Source organism: Pan paniscus, chromosome 23 (assembly GCF_029289425.2).
Source record: "Pan paniscus chromosome 23, NHGRI_mPanPan1-v2.0_pri, whole genome shotgun sequence".
In the NCBI taxonomy this organism is placed as follows: Eukaryota; Metazoa; Chordata; class Mammalia; order Primates; family Hominidae; genus Pan; species Pan paniscus.
This window is the reverse complement of record NC_085927.1, coordinates 19,767,781-19,789,316: the sequence shown is the minus strand read 5'-3', so window position 1 is coordinate 19,789,316 and position 21,536 is coordinate 19,767,781.

The following is a 21,536-nucleotide window of genomic DNA, read 5'->3' as shown; positions in this document are numbered from 1 at the left end:
ATGGAATTGAATGAAGTGGAATGGAATGGAATGGAACAGAATGGAATGAAATCGAGAGGAAAGGATTCAAAAGGAATGGAATCGAATGGAATGGAATCAAATTTAATGGAATTGAACGGAATGGACTGGAATGGAATGGAATCAAATGGAATGGAATCGAATGAAATGTGGTGAAGTGGAGTGGAGTGGAATGGAGTGGAATGGAATGGGCTGAAATGGAATAGAATGGAGTGGAGTGGAGGGAAAATGATTGGAAAGGAATGGAATGGGAAGGAAAGGAATTGAATGGAATGGAGTGCAATGTATTTTACTGCAATGCATTGGATTTGATTGGAATGGAGTTGAGTGGAGTGGAGACGAGTGTAGTGGAGTGGAATGGAATGGATTGGAATAGAATTGAATCAAATGGAATGGACTGGAATGGATTGGATTCCAATGGAATGGACTGGAATGGATTGGACTCAAATGGAATGGACTTGAATGGAATGGAGTCAAATGGAATGGAATCGAATATAACGGTATGGAATGCAATGGAACGGAATGGAATGGAATGGAATCAAATGCAAAGGAATCAAATGCAACGGAATGGAATGGAACGGAATCAAATAGAATGGGATTGAATGGAATGGAATCGAATGGAATGGATTCGAATTGAATGCACTCAAAAAGCATCGAATGGATTTGAAAACAATGCGGTGAAGTGGAGAGGAGTGGAATGGAGTGGAATGGAATGGGGTGGAATTTAATTGAATGGAGTGGAGTGGAGTCAGGTGGAATGGATTGGAAAGGAATTGAATGGGAAGGAATGGAATTGAACGGAGTGGAGTGGACTGGAATGCAATGGAATGGAATGGAATGTATTACATTGGAATGAAATGGAATGAATGGAAATGGAATTGAATGGAGAGGAGTGGAGTGGAATAGAATGTAATAGAATGGAATGAATTGGAATGGAATGTAGTGGAGTGGAATGGAGTGGAGTGAAATGAAATGGAATGGAGTGGAATAGAATGGAATGGGGTGGAGTGGAGAGGAGTGGAGTGGATTGCAGTGGGATTGAATACAATGGAATGGAATGGAATGGAATAGAATGGAATGGAATGAATTGGAATGGAATGTCGTGGAGTGGAATGGAGTGGAGTGGAATGAAATGGAGTGGAGTGGAATAGAATAGAATGGAGTGGAGTGGAGTGGAGTGGATTGTAGTGGGATGGAATAGAATGGAATGGAATGGAGTGGAGTAGAATGTAGTGTAATGGAGTGGAGTGGAATGGAGTGGAGTGGAGTTGAGTGGAATGGAATGAAATGTAATGGACGCGAATGGAATGGACTCGAATGTAATGGACCCAAACAGAATGGATCTGAATGCAGTAGACTGGAATGGAATGGCCTCGAATGTAATGGAATCTAATAGAATGGAATCCAAAGGAATGAAATTGAATGGAATGGAATCGAATGGAATGGAACTGAATGGAATGGAATCGAATGACATCAAATGGAATTGAATGGGATGCAGTGAAGTAGAGTGGAGTGGAGTGGAATGGTGTGGAATGGAATAGGGTGGAATGGAATTCAATGGAGTGGAGTGCAGTGGAATCTAATGGAATGGAATAAAATGGAATTTAAAGGAATGGAATTGAACGGAGTGGAGTGGAGTGGAGTGCAATGAGTGGAGTGGAGTGGAATGCAATGGAGTGGATTGGAGTGGAATAGAGTGGAATGTAGAGGAATCGAGGGGAGTGGATTTGTTTGGAGTTGAGTTGAATGGAATGGAAAGGAATGGAGTGGAGTCGAGTGAAGTGGAATGGTATGGAATGGAGTGGAATGGAGTGGAATGGAATGGATTGGAATGCAATGGAATGGAATGGATTGGAATGGGTAGGAGTGGAATTGAACGGAGTGGAGTGGAGTGCAATGCAATGGAATGGAATGGAGTATACTGGAATGGAATATGAAGGAATGGAATGGAATGGAAAGGACTCGAGTAAAATGGACTGGACTGGAATGGACAGGGAGGGAATGCAGAGGAATGGAATGACTCGAATGAAAAGCACCCAAATGGAGTGGAATCGAGTGAAAGGGAATCAAATTGAATGGAAAACAATGGAATGGAATCAAAAGGAATGGAATCGAATTGAATGGAATTGAATAGAATGGAATCGACTGGAATGAAATGGAATATAAAGGAATAGAATGGCACCGTATTGAATTTAATGGAATGTGGTTAAGTGGAGTGGAATGTAATGGAGTGGAATTGAATGATGTGGAACTCAATTGTACGGAGTGCAATGGAGTGGAATGGAATGGAATGGGAAGGAATGGAATTGAGTAGAGTGGAGTGGATGGAGTGAATTGGAATGCAGTGGAATGGAATGGAATAGATTGAAGTGGAATGGAGTGGAGTGGAGAGGAGTGGAGTTTTAAGGAATAGAACGGAATGGAATGGAATGGAGAGGAATGGAATGGAATGGAGTCGACTGGAGTGGAATGGAATGTAATGGAATAGAATGGAATGGAATGGAGTGGAGTGGAGTTGAGTGGAGTGGAGGGGAATGGAATGGAATGGACTGGACTCAAAGGGAATGTATTTGAATGGTATGGAACTGAATGGAATGGAATAGTTTGGAAAGGAATCCAATGGAATGGAATCGAATGGAACAGACACGAATTGAATGGAATGGAATGGAACTGAAAGGAATGGAATGAAATGGAATGGAATATAATGGAATGGAACTGAATGGAATGGAATAGAATCAAATGAAATGGAATGAATTGGAATGGAATTGAATGGAATGGAATTGAATGGCATCGACAGGAATGCTGTGAAGTGGAATAGAGAGGAGTGGAATGCAGTGGAATGGAATAGAGTGGAATGGAATTGAATAGAATGCAGTGGATTGGAGAAGAATGGAATGGAATGGAATGAGAACGAATGGAATTGAATGGAGTGGAGTGGAGCAGAGCTGAGTGGAATGGAACGCAATAGAATGGAATGGAATGGAATGGAATGGAATGGAATGGAATGGAAAAGTGGAATGGAGTGGAATGCAATGGAATAGAATGGAGTGGAGTGGAATGGAATGGAGTGAAGTGGAAAGGAATGGAATGGAGTGGCGTGGAATGGAATGGAAAGGAAGGAAAGGGAAGGGAAGAGAATGGAAAATAATATAATGGACTCCGACAGAATAGACTCCAACGGAATAGACTGGAATAGAATGGACTGGAATGGAATGGACTCCGATGGAATGGAGTGGACTGAAATGGATTGGAATAGAATGGGCTTGAATGGAATTGACTGGAATGGAATATTACCGAATGGAATGGACTCAAAAGGAATGGAATGCAATGGCATGGACTGGAATGGAAAAGAATTGAATGGAATGTCCTCGAATGTAATGGAATCGAATGGAAATGAATCGACGGGAATGGAATAGAATGCAATGGAATCAAATGGAGAGGAATAGAGTGGAAGGCAATCTCAAGGAATGGAATTGAATGGCAACGAACGGAATCAAATGGAATGCGATGAAGTGGAGTGGAATGGATTCTCATGGAGTGCAATGGAATGGGGTGGAAATAAATTGAATGGAGTGGAGTGGAGTGGAGGGGAATGGAGTGGAATGGAATGGGAAGGGATGGAATTGAATGGAGTGGAGAGGAGTGGAGTGGATTGGAATGGACTGGAATGGAATGGACTGGAATGGAATGGAAAGAATGGAATTTAATATAATGGACTCGAATGGAATGGACTCGAATGGAAAGCAATCGAGTGAAATAGAATCGAAAGGAATGGACCAGAATGGAATTAAATCAAATCGAAAGGAATGAAATCAAATGGTATGGAATGGAATCGAATCTAATCGAATGGAGTGGAATCAAAAGGTTTGGAATCGAATAGAATGGAATCGAATGTAAAAGACTGCAATCGAATGGTATGCATTGAAATGGAGTGCAGTGGAATGGAATGGAGTGGAAAGGAATGGGAAGGAATGGATTTCAATGGAGTGTAATGGAGTGGAGTGGAAAGGCATAGAATGGAATTGAATGGAATGGAGTTGAATACAATGTAATGGAATGGAATAGAGTGGATCAGTGTGGAGTAGAGTGAAATGAAATCGAATAGAATGGAATGGAATGGATTGGAATGGAGTGGACTGGAGTGCAATCTAATGGAATGGAATACAGTGGAATGGAATCGAATAGAATTTAATCGAAAGGCATCGACTGGAAAGCAGTGGAGAAGAGAGGAGTGAAATGGAGGGGAATGGAAAGGTTGGAATGGAATTGAGTGGAACGGAATGGATTGGAGTGGAATGGAATGGAATGGAATGAGAAGGAATGGAATTGAACGGGATGGAGTGGAGCAGAGGGGAGTGGAAATGAAATGCAATGGAGTGGAATGGAATGAAATGGAAATGAATGGAATGAATGGAATAGAATTGAATGGAATGGAATGCAATGGAATGGAATGGAATGGATTGGGATGGAATGGAATCACAAGGAATGGAATTGAATGGAAGAGAATGGAATGGAATGGAATCAAATGGAATGAAATCGAATGGCATTCAATGGAAACAAATGGAATGTGGTGAAGTGGAGTAGAGTGGATTGAAATGGAGTGGAATGGAATGGAGTGTAATGGCACATAATGGAGTGTAGTGCAGTGGAGGGAAATAGATTGGAAAGAGATGGAATAGAAAGTAATGGAATCCAACGGAGTGGAGTGGAGTGGATTGGAATGGACTGGAATCGAATGGACAGGAAAGGAACGGAAAGGAAAGAATGGAATTTGATGGAATGGACTTGGATGGAATGGACTCGAATGGAATGGAATCAAAAGGTATGGAATCAAATGGAATGGAATCGAATGTAATGGACACGAATGGAATGTAATCGAATGGAATGGAATGGAACGGAATGAAATGGAATGGAAAGGAATGGAATGGAGTCGAATAGAATGGAATGGAATGGAGAGTAAAGGAATGGACTCGAAATTAATTGACTAGAATGGAATGGACTCGAATGGAATGGACTCGAATGGAATAGAATCGAATGGGATGGCATCGAATGGAATGGAAAGGGATGGACCCAAATGTAACGGACTCGAATGGAATGGACTCAAAGAGAATGGACTCGAAATGAATGGTCTCGAATGGAATTTATTCAAATAGAATGGTATAGAATGGAATGGAATCGGAGGGAATGAAATCGAATGGAATGGAATCGAATGGAATGGACCGGAACGGAATGGACTGGAATAGAACGGAGTCAAATGTAATGGACTGCAATGTAATTGATTCGAATGGAATGGAATCGAATGGAATGTAATCAAATGGAATGGAATGGAATGCAATGGAATGGAATAGAATGGAATGCAGTGGAATAGAATAGAACGTAATACAATGGAATGGAATGGAGTGGAATCGAGTGGAATGGAATCGAATCGATTGGAATCGAATGGAATGGACTCGAATGGAATGGACTGTAATGGAATGGACTCAAATGGAATGAACTGGACTGGAATGAACTGGACTGGAATGGAGAAGATTGGAATGGATTGGAAAGGAATGGAATGGAATGGAAAGGAATAAAATGGAATGGAATCAGATAGAATGGAATGGTATGGAATGGAGTCGATTTGAATGGCATCGAATGGAATGGAATGGAATGAAATAGAACGGAATGGAAAAGAATGGAATGGAAGGGAATGGAATGGAAAGGAATAGAATGGAATGCAATCAGATGGAACGGAATGGAATGGAATGGAGTTGATTGGAATAGAATCAAATGGAATGGCATCGAATGGAATTGAATGGAATGCAATGGAATGTACTCGAATGGAATGTACTGGATTGGAGTGGAAACAAATGGAACGGACTGGAGGGGAATGGACACGAATGGAATGGAAGTAAATGGAATGGAAAGGAATAGAATGGAATGGAATCGGATGGAAAGGAATGGAATGGAATGGAGTCGAACGCAATAAATTCGAATGCAATGGCTTCGAATGGAATGGAATGGAATGGACTTGAATGCAATGGACTGGAATGGAATGGACTCGAAAGGAATGGACTGGAGTGGAATGGATTCGAATGGCATGGAAACGAATGGAATGGAATGGAATGGAATAGAATGGAATGGAATGGAAAAGAATAGAATGGAATGGAATCAGATGGAATGGAATGGAATGGTATCAACTGGAATGGAATAGAATCAAATGGAATTTCATTGAATGGAATGGAATGGACTCGATTGGAATGGACTTGAATGGAATAGAAACAAATGGAATGGGATCGAATGCAAAGGAATGGAGCAGAATGGAATGGACCCAAATGTAATGGACTCGAATGGAATGGGCTCAAATTGAATGGACTCAAAAAAATGGTCTCGAATGTAATTTATACGATAGAATGGAATTGAATGGAATGCAATAGTATGGATTGGAATAGAGTGGAATGGAATTGAACAGAATCGAAAGGAATAGAAAGGAATGGAGTGCAATGGAAAGATATCAAATGGAAAGGAATGGAGTGGAATGGACTAGAATGGAATGGACTGGAATGGAATGGACTCAAATGGAATGGACCGGAGTGGAATGGACACGATTGGAATTTAAACGAATGGAATGGAATGGAATGGAAGGAACTACAATGGAATGGAATCGGATGGAACGGAATAGAATGGAATGGAGTTGAATGCAATAAAATCGAATGCAATGGATTCAAATGGAATGGAATGGAATGGACTCGAATGCAATGTACTGGAACTAAATGGAATCAAAAGGATTGGTATTGTAAGGAACAGAATGCATTGGAATGGAATGAAATGGACTCGAATGGAATGGAGTCGAATGGATTGGAATCAAATGGAAGGGAATCGAATAGAGTGGAATTGAATGGAATCAAATGGAATACAATGGAATGGAGTGTAATGGAAAGATATTGAATGGAATGGACTTGAAAGGAATGGACTGGAATGGAAGGGACTCAAATGGAATGGACTGGAGTGGAATGGATTCACATGGATTGGAAAAGAATGGAATGGAATGGAATGTAAAGGAATGGAATAGAATGGAATGTAATCGGATGGAACCGAATGGAATGGAATCAACTCGAATGGAATAGAATCGAATGGAATTCCATCAAATGGAATGGATTGGACTTGACTGGAATGGACTCGAATGGAATAGAAAAGAATGGATTGGGATCGAATGGAATGGAATGGAACGGAATGGTATGGACCCAAATGTCATGGAATCGAATGGAATGGGCTCAAATAGAATGAACTCGAAAGAAATGGTTTCAAATGAAATTTATACGAATGGAATGGAATTGAATGGAATGCAATAGTATGGAATCGAATCGAATGGAATGGAATTGAATGGAATCGAAAGGAATAGAATGGAATGGAGTGCAATGGAAAGATTTTGAATGGAAAGGAATGGAATGGAAAGGACTGTAATGGAATTGACTCGAATGGAATGGACTGGAGTGGAATGGGCTCGAATGGAATGGAGACGAATGGAATGGCATAGAATGGAAAGGAATGGAATGAAATATAAAGGAATAGAATGGAATGGAATCGGATGGAATGGTATGGAATGGAATGGAGTCGAATGGAATAGAATCCAAAGGAATGGCTTCGAATGGAATGGAATGGAATGAAGTCGAATGGAATGGACTCGAATCAAATAGAATTGAAAGGAATGGCATCAAATGGAAAGGAATGGAATGCAATGGAATGACCTCAAATGGAATGGACTCAAATGGAATGGACTCAAATAGAATGAACACGAAAGGTGCTGTCTCGAGTGGAATTTATTCGAATAGAATAGAATCGAATGTAGTGAAGGGAATTGAATGGAACCGAGTCAAATGGAATGGACCAGAATGGAATGGACTGGAATAGAATGGCCTCGAATTTAATGGACTGCAATGAATGTGATTTGAATGGAATGAAATCGAATGGAATATAATGAAGCGGAATGGAATTGAATGAAATGGAATGGATAGTATGGAATGCAATGGAATGGAAAGGAGCGGAATCGAGTGGAATGGAATCGGATGGAATGGATTTGAAAGGAATGGAATTGATTGGAACGGATTGGAATGAAATGGACTCGACTGGATTGGACTGGAACAAAATGGAATCAAAGAGATTGGAGTTGAACGGAATGGAATAGAATGGAATGGGATGGACTCAAATGGAATGGAGTTGAATGAAATGGAATCAAGAGGAATTGAATGGAATAGAATGGAATTGAATGTAATCAAAAGGAATAGAATGTAATGGAGTGTAAAGCAAACAAATCAAATGGAATGAAATAGAATGGACTCGAATGGAATGTACTGGAATTGAGTGGACTCGAATGGAATGGACAGGAGTGGAATGGATGCAATTGGAATGGAAACGAATGGAATGGAATGGCATGGAACGGAATAGAATGGAAAGGAATAGACTGGAAGGGAATCAGATGGAACAGAATGGAATGGAATGGAGTCGAATAGAATAGAATAGAATGGAATGAAATTGAATGGAATGGAATGGACTCGAATGCAATGGATTCAAATGGAATAGAATCGAATGGGATGGCAACGAATGGAATAGAATGGGATGAAACCAAATGTAATGGACTTGACTGGAATGGACTCGAAAAGAACAGTCTTCAATGGAATTCATTCGAATAGAATGGTATAGAATGGATTGGAATCGGATGGAATGGAATCGAATGGAATGTAATCAAATGGAATGGAACGGAATAGAAGGGAATGGAATGGAATGGAATAGAATGGAATACAATGGAATGGAATGGAGTGGAATCGAGAGGAATGGAATAGAATGGATTGGAATCGAATGGAATGGACTCGAATGGAATGGACTAGAATGGAATGGACACGAATAGAATGGACTGGAGTGGAATGGACTGGAATGGAATGGAAACGAATGAAATGGATTAGAAAGGAATGAAATGGAATGGAAAGGAATAAAATGGAATGGAATCAGATAGAATGGAATGGAATTGAATGGAATGCAATGGAATAGACTTGAATGGAATGTACTGGAATGTAGTGGAATCGAATGGAATGGACTGGAGTGGAATGGATTTGAATGGAATGGAAATGAATGTAATGGAAGGGAATGGAGTGGAAAGGAATAGAATGGAATGGAATCGGATGGAACGGAAAGGAATGGAGTAGAATGGAATAAAATCGAATGCAATGGCTTCTAATGAAATGGAATGCACTCGAATGGAATTGACTGGAATGGAATAGAATAGAATGAAATGGCATCGAATGGAATGGAATGGAACCGAATGGAATAGACCCAAATGTAATGGACTTGAATGGAATGGACTCAAATAGATTGAACTCAAAAAGAATGTTCTCAAATGGAATTTATTTGAATAGAATGGAATTGACTGGAATGCAATAGTATGGAATGGAATCAAATGGAATGGAATCGAATGGAATGGATCGGAATGGAATGGACTGGAATAGAGTGTTCGCGAATGTAATGGACGGAAATGTAATTTATTAGAATGGAATGGAATCGAATGGAATGTAATCAAATTTAGTGGAATGGAATGCAATGGAATGAAATACAATGGAATGAAATGGAATGGAAAAGAATGGAATGCAATGGAATGGAACGTAGTGGAATCTAGTCAATGGAATCAAATGGAATGGAATCAAATGGAATGGAATTGAAAGGAATAGAATGGAATGGAGTGTAAGGAATGATATCGAATGGAGGGGAATGGAATGGAATGGACTCGAATGGAATGCACTGGAATGGAATGGACTCGAATGGAATGAACTGGAGTGGAATGGACTCGAATGGAATGGAAACGAATTTAATGGAATGGAATGGAAAGGAATAGAAAGGAATGAAATCAGATGGAATGGAATGGAAAGGAATGGAGTCGAATGCTATAGAATCAAATGGAATAGAATGGAACGGACTTGAATGGAATGGAGTCGAATGGAATTGAATCAAATGGAATGGCATAGAATGGAATGGACTGGTACGGAATGGACTTGAATGGAATGGACTAGTGTTGAATGCTCTCAAATGGAATGGAAACGAATGGAATTGAATGGAATGGAATGGAATAGAATAGAATGGAAAGGATTAGAATGGAAGGTAATCAGATGGAACAGAAAGGAATGGAAAGGAGTAAAATGGAATACAATCAAATGGAATGTCATCAAATGGAATTGACAGGAATGGAATGCAGTGGATTGGAGTCGAATGGAATGGACTCGAATGGAATGGAGTCGAATGGAATGGACGTGAGTGGAATGGTATGGAATGGAATTGACCCAAACATAATGGACCCGAAAAGAATGGACTGAAATATAATGGACTCGAAAGGAATGGTCTCAAATGGAATTTATTCGAATATAATGGAATCAAATGGAATACAATAATATGAAATGGAATTGAATGCAATGGACCGGAATGGAATTGACTGGATAGAAAGTACTTGAATGTAATGCATTGCAATGTAATTCATTCGAATGGAATGGAATCAAATGGAATGAAATCAAATTAAATGTAATGGAATGCAGTGGAATAGAATAGAATGAAATACAAGGGAATGGAATGGAGTGGAATCGAGAGGAATGGAATCGAGTGTAATGGAATTGAATGGAATGGAATCGAATGGAACGGACTGGAATGGAATGGACTCGAATACAATGGACTGGAACAAAATGGAATCAAACAGATTTGAATCGAACAGAAAGAATGGAATGGACTGAAATGGAATGGAGTCAAATGGTATAGAATCGAACGTAATGGCATCGAATTGAATGGAAAGGAATGGAATGGAATGGACCAAAATGCAATGGACTCGAATGGAATGGACTCAAATAGAATGGACACGAAAGGAATGGTCTCGAATGGAATTTATTCGAATTGAATGAAATTGAATGGAAAACAATAGCGTGGAATGGAATCGAATGGAATGGACCAGAATAGAAAGGAATGGAATAGAATGGACTCGATTGTAATGGATTGCAATGTAATTGAATCGAATGGAATGGATTCGAATGGAATGTAATCAAACGAAAAGGAATGAAATGCAATGGAATGGAATAGAGTGGAATGCAATGGAAAGGAACGGAGTGGAATGGAGTGGAAAGGAATCAAATGGAATGGAATCGATTGGGATGGAATCGAATGGAATGGACTGTAATGGAATGAGCTCGAATGGAATGGACAGGAACAAAATAGATTCGAACGGATTGGAATCGAATGGAACGGAATGGAATGGAATGAACTCAAAAGGAATGGTGTCGAATGGAATTGAATCAAATGCAATGGAACCAAACGGAAGGGAACTGAATGGAATCAAAAGGAAAAGTTTGGAATGGAGTGTAATGGAAAGATATCAAATGAAATGGAACGGAATGGAATGGACTCGAATGGAAAGGACTGGAATGGAATGGACTCGAATGGAATGGACTGGATTGGAATGGATTCAAATGGAATGGAAACAAATGGAATAGAATGGAAACGAATAAAATGGAATGGAATCGTTTGGAACGGCATGGAATGGAAGGAGTCGAATGGAATAGAATCGAATGAATTGGCATTGAATGGAAAGGCATGGAATGGAATGGACTCAAATCGAATGGACTCGAATGGATTAGAATCGAATGGAATGGCATTGAAAGGAATGGAATGGAATGGAATGGAATGGAATGGACTCGAATGGAATAGAATCGAATGGAATGGTATTGAATGGAATGGAATGGAATGGAATGGAATGGAATGGAATGGACCCAAATGTATTGGACTGGAATAGAATGGACTCAGATAGAATGGACACAAATGAAATGGTCTCGAATGGAATTTATTCGAATATGTAATGCAATTTGACTGAATGGAATGGAATGGTGTCGAATGGAATAGAATCAAATGGAATGGCATCGAATGGTATGGAATGGAATACAGTGGAATGGAATGAAATGGACTCGAATGGAAAATAATCGAATGAAGGGCATCGAATGGAATGGAATGGAATGGAAAGGAAAGGAAAGGATGGGAATGGAAAGGAATAGAATGCAATGGAATCGGAAGGAATGGAATGGAATGGCATGGAGTCGAATGGAATAGATTTGAATGGAATGGAATCGAATGTAATGGAGTGGAATGGAATGAAATGGACTCGAATGGAATGGACATGAAAGGAATAGAATCGAATGGAAGAGCATCGAATGGCATGGAATGGAATGGAAAGGAATGGAATGGTATGGACCCAAATGGAATGGAATCGAATGCAATGGACTCAAACACAATGGAATTGAAAGGAATGGTCTTGAATGGAATTTATATATTTGATTAGAATGGAATCGAATGGAATACAGTAGTATGGAACGGAATCAAATGTAATGGAATCGAACGGAATGGAACGGAATGGAATGCACTCTAATAGAACGGACTCGAATGTAATGGATTGCAAAGTAATTCTTTTGAATGGAATGGAATCAAATGGAATACAATCAAATGGAATGGAAGGGAATGCAATTTAATGGAATAGAGTAGAATGCAATGGAATGGAACGGAGTGGAATCGAATGGAATGGAATCGAGAGGAATGGAATTGAATGGAGAGGAATCAAACAGAATGGAATCCAATGGATTTGAATGGAATGCAATGGACTCGAATGGAATGGACTGGAACAAAATGGAATTGAACGGACTGAAACTGAACGGAACGGAATGGAATGGGAAGGAATGGAATGGAATGGAATGGACTCCAATGTAATGGAGTCGAATTGAACGGAACCAATTGGAATGGAATTGAATGAAATCTAAAGGATTAGAATGGAATTGAGTGTAATGGAAAGATATCGAATGGAATGTAAAGGAATAGAACAGATTCAAATGGAATGGACTGGAGTGGAATGGACTCGAATGGAATGGAGTGGAGTGCAATGGACTCGAATGGAATGGAAACGAATGGAAAGGAATGGAATGGAAAGGATTAGAATTGAATGGAATCAGATTGAATGGAATGGAATGGAATGGAATCAAATGGAATAGATTCGAATGCAATAGAATCAAACGGAATGACCTCAAATGGAATTGAATGGAATGGAATTCAGTGGAATGGAATGGAATGGGCCGAAATGTAATGGACTCAAATAGAATGGACTGAAATAGAATGGAATCGAAAGCAATGGTTTCGAATGGAATTTATTCAAATAGAATGGAATTGAATGGAATGCAGTAGTATGGAATGGAATTGAATGGAATGGACTGAAATTGAAAGGACTGGAATAGAACGGACACGAATGTAATGGATTACAAAGTAATTGATTCGAACGGAATTTAATCGAATGGAATGCAACCAAATGGAACGGAATGGAAGGCAATGGAATAGAATGGAATGGAATGGAATGGAGTATAATGGAATGCAATGGAATGGAATGGAGTGGAATTGAGTGGAATGTAATTGGAAGGAATTGAATAGAATGGAATGGAATCGAATGGAATGGACTGGAAAGGAATGGACTCGAATGGAATGGGCTGGAACAAAATGGACTCGAATGGATTGGAATCAAATGAAACGGAATGGAATGGAATGGAATTGACTCGAATGGAATGGAGTCGAATGGAATGGCATCGAATGGAATGCAATGGAATAGAATGGAATGGAAAGGACTCGAAAGGAATGGAATAAAATAGAATGGAATGGAATCAAATGGAATGAACTGGAACACAAAGGAATGGAATGGAATGGAATGGACCCAAATGTAATTTACTCGAATGGAATGGACTGAAATAGAATGGAATCGAAAGGCATGGTATCACATGGAATTTATTTGAATAGAATGGAATCGAATGGAAAGCAATAGTATGGAATCGAATGGAAAGGAATGGAGTGGAAAGGACTGGAATAGAACAGACTCAAATATAATGGACTGCAATGTTATTGAGTCAAACGGAATGGAATAGAATGCAATGAAAACAAATGGAATGTAATGGAATGCAACGGAATGGAAGAGAATGGAATGCAATGGAATGGAGTGGAATCGAGTGGAATGGAGTGGACTGGAATCGAATGGTATGGAATCAAATCCAATGGACTGGAATGGAATGGACTCGAAAGGAATTGACAGGAACAAAACGGAGTCAAACAGATTGGAATCAAATGGAATGGAATGGTATGGAATGGAATTGAATGCACTCGAATGGAATGGAGTCAAATTGAATGGAACCACATGGAATGGAATTGCATGCAATTGAAAGGAATAGAAAGGAATGGAGTGTCATGGAAAGATATCGAATGGAAAGGAACGGAAAGGAATGGACTCGAATGGAATGGACTGGAATGGAATGGACTGGAAAGGAATGGACCCAAAGGGAATGGAAATGAATGGAATGAAATGGAAAGGAATGGAAAGCAATATAATGGAATGGAGTCAGAAGCAATGGAATGGAATGGATTCGGATCGATTAGAATACAATCAAATGGAATGGCATCGAATGGAATGGAATGGAATGCAATGGAATGGAATGGAATGGAATGGAATGGAAAACAATGGAAAGGAATGGAATGGAATTGAAAGGAATAGAATGCAATGGAATTGGATGGAAAGGAATGGAATGCAATGTAATGGAATAAAATGGAATGTAATGGAATGGAATGGAGTGGAACTGAGTGGAATGGAATAGAATGGAATGAAATGGAGACGAATGGAATGAGTTGGAATGGAATGGACGTGAATGGAATGGATTGGAACAAAATGGAATCGAACGAATAGGAATCAAATGGAAAGGAATGGAATGGAATGAAATGGAAAGGAATGGAGTCGAATGGAATGGAGTCGAATGGAATGGAATCGAATGGAATGCAATTGAATGTAATCGAAAGGAAAAGAATGGAATGGAGTGTAATGGAAAGATATTGAATTGAATGGAATGGGATCGAATGGAAAGGACAGCAGTGGAATGGACTTGAATGTAAAGGAAACGAATGGAATGGAATGGAATGGAAAGGAATAGAATGGAATGGATTTGCATGGAATGGAATGGAGTGGAATGGAGTCAAATGGAATACATTCGAATGGAATTGCATCGAATGGAATGAAACGGAATGGAATGGAAACAAATGGAATGGACTGGAATGGAATGGACTTGGATGGAATTTACTCAAATAGAATGGAATCAAATGGTATGCAATAGTATGGAATGGGATCGAATGGAAGTGTATCGAGTGCAATGGATTGGAATTGAATGGACTGGAACAGAATGGACGCGATTGTAATGCATTGAAATGTAATTGAGTGGAATGCCTTGGGATTGAATGAAATGTAATCAAAGGGAAATGAAAGGAATGCAATGAAATGGAATAGAATGTAATGCAATGGAATGGAATGGAGTGGAATCGAGTGTAATGGAATTGAATGGAACGGAATTGAATCAAACGTAATCAAGCGGAACAGACTGGAAAGGATTGGACTCGAATGGAATGGACTGGAAGAAAATGTGATGGAATGGATTGGAATCAAAAGGAACGGAATGGAATGGAATCTAATGGAAAGGAATTTGATCGAGTGCAATGGAGTCAAATGGAATGGAATGGAATGGAATGGGATGGAATGGAATGGAATAGAATGGAATAGAATGGAAAGCAATCAGTTGGAAAGGAATGGAATGGAATAGATTCGAATGGAATAGAATGGAAAGGATAGGCATCTAATGGAATGGAATGCAATCGAATGGAATTGACTCAAATAGAATGGAAACAAAAAGGAAGGGTCTCGAATGGAATTTATTTGAATAGAATGGAATTGAATGGAATGCAGTAGTATGGAATGGAATCGAATTGAATGGATTCGAATGGAATGGACTGGAGTGGAATGGACTCGAAAGGAATGGAAACGAATGAATGGAATGGAATGGAAACGAATATAATGGAATGGAATCGAATGGAATGGAATGGAATTGAATGGAGTTGAGTGGAATAGAATCCGATGGAAAGGCATCGAATGGAATGGAATGGAATGGAATGAAATGGACTCGAATGGAATAGAATTGAATGGAATGGCATCGAATTTAATGGAATGGAATGGAATAGAATGGAATGGACACAAATGTAATGGACTCAAATAGAATGGATTCGAAAGGAATGGTTTGGAATGTAATTTATTCGAATATAATGGCTTCGCATAGAATGCAATAGTATTGAATGGAATCAAATAGAATGGAATCCAATGGAATGGACCGGGAAGGAATGGACTAAAATAGAACGGACTCGATTGTAATGGATTGCTATGTAATTGATTTGTATGGAATTGAATCAAATGGAATGGAATAGAATGGAAAGCAAAGGAATGGAATAGAAAGACTGCAATGGAAAGGAACGGAGTTGAATCGAGTGGAATGGAAATGAATGGAATGGAATCGAATGGAATGGAATCGAATGCAATGGCCCGGAATGGAAAGGAATGGAATGGAATGGACTGGAACAAAATGGAATCGAAAGGATTGGAATCCAACGGAACGTAATGGAATGGAATGGTGTTCCTATTTCTCCACATCCTCTCCAGCACCTGTTGTTTCCTGACTTTTTAATGATTGCCATTCTAACTGGTGTGAGATGATATCTCATAGTGGTTTTGATTTGCATTTCTCTGATGGCCAGTGATGATGAGCATTTTTTCATGCATTTTTTGGCTGCATAAATGTCTTCTTTTGAGAAGTGTCTGTTCATGTCCTTCGCCCACTTTTTGATGGGGTTGTTTGTTTTTTTCTTGTAAATTTGTTTGAGTTCATTGTAGATTCTGGATATTAGCCCTTTGTCAGATGAGTAGATTGCAAAAATTTTCTCCCACGTTGTAGGTTGCCTGTTCACTCTGATGGTAGTTTCTTTTGCTGTGCAGAAGCTCTGTAGTTTAATTAGATCCCATTTCTCAATTTTGGCTTTTGTTGCCATTGCTTTTGGTGTTTTGGACATGAAGTCCTTGCCCATGCCTATGTCCTGAATGGTAATGCCTAGGTTTTCTTCTAGAGTTTTTATGGTTTTAGGTCTAACGTTTAAATCTTTAATCCATCTTGAATTGATTTTTATATAAGGTGTAAGGAAGGGATCCAGTTTCAGCTTTCTACATATGGCTAGCCAGTTTTCCCAGCACCATTTATTAAGTAGGGAATCCTTTCCCCATTGCTTGTTTTTGTCAGGTTTGTCAAAGATCAGATAGTTGTAGTTATGTGGCATTTTTTCTTAGGGCTCTGTTCTGTTCCATTGATCAATATATCTGTTTTGGTACCAGTACCATGCTGTTTTGGTTACTGTAGCCTTGTAGTATAGTTTGAAGTCAGGTAGTGTGATGCCTCCAGCTTTGTTCTTTTGGCTTAGGATTGACTTGGCGACGTGGGCTCTTTTTTGGTTCCATATGAACTTTAAAGTAGTTTTTTTCCAATTCTGTGAAGAAAGTCATTGGTAGCTTCATGGGGATGGCATTGAATCTGTAAATTACCTTGGGCAGTATGGCCATTTTCACGATATTGATTTTTCCTACCCATGAGCATGGAATGTTCTTCCATTTGTTTGTATCCTCTTTTATTTCCTTGAGCAGTGATTACTAGTTCTCCTTGAAGATGTCCTTCACAGAATGGAATGGAATGGACTCGAATGGAATGGAGTCAAGAGGAATGGAATCGAATGGATTGGAATCGAATGAAATGGAATTCAATGGAATCGAAAGGAATAGAATGGAATGGATTGTAATGGAAAGATAAAGAATGGAATGGACTAGAATGGAATGGACTGGAATGGAACGGACTGCACTTGAATGGACTCTAAGTGAGTGGAAACAAATGGAATGGAATGGATCCGAAAGGAATAGATTAGAATGGAATCAGATGGAATGGAATGGAATGGAGTCGAATGGAATAGAATCAAACGGAAAGCCATCGAATGGAATGGAATTGAATGGAATCGAATGAAATAGAATGAATTGGAGTTCAATGGAATGGACTCGAATGGAAGAGAATCGAATTGAATGGCATGGAATGGAATGTAATGGAATAGAATGGAATGGAATCGAATGGAGTGTAATGGAGTGGAATGGAGTCGAACGGAATAGAATCGAATGGAATGTAGTGGAATGGAATGGACCCGAATGGAATGGACTCAAATGGAACAGAATCAGATGGAATGGAGTGGAATGGAATAAACCCGAATGGAATGGACTCAAATGGAATAGAATTGAATGCAATGGCATTGACTGCAATGTAATGGACTGGAAAGTAATGGAATTGAATGGACCCAAATGTAACGAAGTCGAAAGAAATGGACTCAAATAGAATGGAAACGACAGGAATGGTCTCGAAAGGAATTTATTCTAATAGAATGAAATCAAATAGAATGCAATAGTATTTAATGGAATCGAATGCAAACTTACCAAATGGAATGGACAGGAATGGAATAGACTGGAATAGAATGGACACGAATGTAATGGATTACAATGTAATTGATTCGAATGGAATGGAATCGAATGAATGTAATAAAATGGAATGGAATGGAATGCAATGGAATGGAATAGAATAGAATGTAATAGAATGGAATGGAGTGGAATCAAGTGGAATGGAGTTGAATGGAATGGAATCGAATGGAATGCACTGGAAGGGAATGGATTCGAATGGAAAGGACTGGAACAAAGAGGAATCGAATGGATTGGAATCGAACGGAATGGAATGGAATGGAATGCAATGGAATGGACTCGAATGAAATTGAATTGAATGGAATTCAAAGGAATAGAATGGAATAGAGTGTAATGGAAAGATATCGAATGGAATGGAATGGACTCGAATGGAACGGAGTCGAATGAAATGGAATCGAATGGAATGGAATCGAATGGAATGGAATTGAATAGAATCGAAAGGAATAGAAAGGAATGGAGTGTAAAGGAAAGATATCGAATCAAAAGGAATGGAATGGAATGGAATCGAATGGAGTGGATTGGAATGGAATGGACTAGAATGGAATGGAACTGAAAGGAATTGAAAGGAATAGAGTGGAATGGAGTGAAATGGAAAGATATCGAATGGAATGGAATGGACTCGAAAGGAATGAAGTAGAATGGAATCAAATCAAATGTAATAGAATTGAATAGAATCAAAAGGAATAGAAAGGAATGGGGTGTAAAGCAAAGATATCGAATGCAAAGTAATGGAATGGAATGGCCTCGAATCAAGTGGATTGTAATGGAATGGACTCGAATGGAATGGACTGAAGAGGAAAGAACTCAAAAGGAATGGAAACGAATGGAATGGAAAGGAATAGAACGGAATGGAATCGGATGGAAAGGAATGGAATGGAATGGAGTCGAGTGGATTAGAATCAAATGGAATGGCATCTAATGGAATGGAGTGGAATGCAATGGAATCGAATAGACTCAGACGGAATGGGCTTGAACAGAATCGAATGGAATGGCATCGAATGGAATGGAATGGAATGGAAGGGAATCAAATGGAATGGACTCGAAAGGATTGGCTTGGATCAAAATGGAATTGAATGGAATTGAATCGAACAGAACGGAATGTAATGGAATGGACTTGAATGGAATGGAACGAAACTGAAAGGCATGAAATTGAATAGAATCTTAAGAAATAGAATGGAATGGAGTGTAATGGAAAGATATCGAATGGAATGGAATGGAATGGATTCCAATGGAACGGACTAGAATGGAAAGTACTCAAATGGAATGGACTGGAGTGGAATGGAATAGAAAGGAATGTCATCGAATGGAATGGAATGGAACGGAATGGAATCGAATGGAATGGACTCAACAGGAATAGAATCGAATGGAATGGCATCGAATGGAATGGAATGGAATTGGATGGACCCAAATGTAATGAACTCGAATGTAATAGACTCAAATATAATTTATTAAAAAGGAATGGTCTCTAATGGAACTTATTCGAATACAGTGCAATCAAATGGAATACAATAGAATGGAATGGAATTGAATGCAATGGACCAGAATGGAAAGGACAGGAATAGAATGGACTCGATTGTAATAGATTGCAATCCAATTGATTTGAGTTGTATGGAATCAAATGGAATGAAATCATATGGAATGCAATGGTATGCAATGGAATGGAAGAGAATGGAATTCAATGGAAAGGAACGGAGTGGAATCGAGTGGAATGGAAACGAATGGAAGGGAATCGAATGGAACGGAATCGAATCGGATGGACTGGAATGGAATGGAAGAGAATGGAATTCAATGGAAAGGAACGGAGTGGAATCGAGTGGAATGGAAACGAATGGAAGGGAATCGAATGGAATGGAATCGAATCGGATGGACTGGAATGGAATGGAATCGAATGGAATGGACTGGAAGAAAATGGAATTGAACGGATTGAAGTAAAACAGAATGCGATGGATTGGAAAGGAATGAAAACGAATGTTCACGAATAGAATGGAGTCAAATGGAATGGAATTGAATAGAATGGAATCGAATGGAATGGAATCGAATGGAATGGAATGGAGTGAAATGGAAAGATATCAAATGGAATTGAATGGAATGGAATGGACTGAAATTGAATGGACTGGAGTGGAATGGACTCGAATGAAATGGACTGGAGTGGAATGGACTCGAATGGAAAGGAAATGAATGGAATGGAATGGAATGGAAAGGACTAGAATGGAATGGAATCAGAAGGAACTGAATGGAATGGAATGGAATCGAATGGAATAGAATCGTGTGGAATGGCGTCAAATGGAATGCAATGGAATGGACTCGAATGGAATGGACTCAAATGGAATAGAATCGAAAGTAATGCCATGGAACGGAATGGAAAGGAATGGAATGGAATGCAATGGAATGGACCCAAATGTAATGTACATGAATGGAATGCACTCAAATAGAATGGACTCGAAAGGAATGGTCTCGAAAGGAATTTATACGAACAGAATGGAATCGAAAGGAATGTAATAGTATTTAATTGAATTGAATGGAATTTAATCAAATGCAATGGACTGGAATGGAAAGAACTGGAATAGAAAACACTCGAATGCAATGGATTGAAATGTAATTGATTTGAATGCCTTGGAATCGAATCGAAGGTAATCAAATGGAATGGAATGGAATGCAAAGGAATGGAACAGAATGGCATGCAGTGGAATGGAACAGAATGGAATACAGTGGAATGGAATCAAATGGAATTTAATAGAATAGAATGGAATGGAATAGAAAGGAATGAAATCGAATGGAATGGAATGGACTCTAGTGGAATTGAATGGAACAAAATGGAATGGACTCGAGTGGAATTGACAGGAACAAAATGGAATGTAATGGATTGGAATCGAATGGAACAGAATGGAATGGAATTTAATGGAATGGAATGGAGTCGAATGGAATAGAATAGAATGGAATGACATCAAATGGTATGGACTGGAATTGGATGGACCCAAATGTAATGGACTTGAATGTAATAAACTCAAATAGAAAGGATTAAAAAGGAATGGTCTTGAATGGAATTTATTCGACTACAGTGGAATCGAATGGAATG